The sequence below is a fragment of the Halichoerus grypus genome, chromosome 8 (assembly GCF_964656455.1).
Source record: "Halichoerus grypus chromosome 8, mHalGry1.hap1.1, whole genome shotgun sequence".
NCBI lineage: Eukaryota > Metazoa > Chordata > Mammalia > Carnivora > Phocidae > Halichoerus > Halichoerus grypus.
The window spans coordinates 149,576,619-149,578,371 of record NC_135719.1 but is presented as its reverse complement, the minus strand read 5'-3'; positions in this window follow the sequence as shown (position 1 = coordinate 149,578,371).

The window sequence follows — 1,753 nt, the reverse complement described above, 5'->3', positions numbered from 1 at the left end:
GGCTCAGAGACCAGAACTCTACATTTCAGAAATTGGGGGAATTTTCCTTTTTTTTTTTTAAAGTATTTATTTATTTTTATTTATCATTATTTTTTGGTTTTTTTTTTTGGTTTTTTTTAAAGATTTTATTTATTTATTTGACAGCAAGAGAGGGAACACAAGCAGGGGGAGTGGGAGAGGGAGAAGCACGCTTTCCGCCGAGCGGAGAGCCCGACGCGGGGCTCGATCCCAGGACTCTGGGATCATGACCTGAGCCGAAGGCAGACACTTAACGACTGAGCCACCCAGGCGCCCTATTTATTATTATTTTTTAAGATTATTTACTTATTTGACAGAGAGAGAGATCACAAGCAGGGGGGAGGGCCAGAGGCAGAAGCAGACTCCCCCCTCAGCAGGGAGCCCAATGCAGGGCTCGATCCCAGGACCCTGAGATCATGACCTGAGCCGAAGGCAGACGCTTAACTGCCTGAGCCACCAGGCACCCCTGGGGGAATTTTCTTAACAAGCCTCTGCTGGGAGGGCAGAGAGCACAGTGTTCAAGGACTTCAGTGTCCTGGCTAAGCTGGGCAGGGAGGAAGGACACAGGGTTAGTTTGAATTCTTGTTTAAAAGGGCCTGTACCTGTGTGAGCTGTGTATTTACTAGCAGCTGCCAGGCTCCTCGCTCTGCATTTGCCACCTGGTGGACTCTACCAATAACCCACAGTGAGATATCATTACTGCCACGCTTTATAGAAGCAACCTGAGGTATGAACCCAGAGCCTGGAAACCAAGCTGCCTTGATCAAGGGCACACACCTCAACTGCTAAGCCACGCTGCCTAATTCAGGTTTAAACATGGCTCTGACGTCTGAGTGAAGTGAATCCTAAGAGGCCCTGCCCTGGCGAAAGCCATCCGACGCCAGCCTTCCCGGCCACCCAGACCCTGCTGTGGTAACCAGCGGGCAGACCTCAGCACCTCCGCCACAGCCCGCCGCTCACCTCCTGGCAGAGCACTTTGCTCCTGGGAGTTCACTCAGGCTTCCCTGCTTTGTCCGCTCTGCTATCCTAGCAAGCTGGCTTCCTCCGTGAGTGTCACAGCCCCCACCCCCTTTCCATTCTTCACGTGCCCAAACCTCCCCATCTAGTCCCTCTGATGGCTTCTCCGTACCGTGTGACCGCCCTCCCCTGGGGGAGGAGCCAGGCCCAGATGCCCTGCGTGAGCTCTGACTTCTGAGGAGTACAGTGCTGGTTTGACACTGATCAGGCCCAGCTGCCCCGCTGGGATGTCACCACAATGGCGAGCACTCTCTCTGAGGAGCATCACCCCCCGCCTGGGTTCTGGTCTCTCAAAGTGGTAGACTGAAGACCCATTTACAGAGCTGTGAAACTCTGTCCTCCTTGTTGACTGGGAGGATGCCCAGCTTCTACTCTTGGGGACAGTCACACCTAGACTCACCTGTGCAGTGTTAGGATACCTGCAAGGCCCATCCTTCACTCACCATCGCTCCCTTCGAGAGCAACCATTCCCCCCAGTGTAAAGTGGGCTGCTGAGCTCTTTAAAAGGGTCTTATGGCAAATCAGCAAAAATAAACCAAAACCCCAAGCCCCCCAAATAACAAAAACACCCCAAAGAAAGGCAAGTTTTGAGCAGGCAGACGCACCTCCCTGCACCCCTGCGTTCCCCGCTCCGTGGACCTGAGGTCACCACGCGCCACTCAGAGCAGGAACTGCCAGGAAAGGGTATTCCAGGGACGGCTTCTGCAGCGACAGCAAT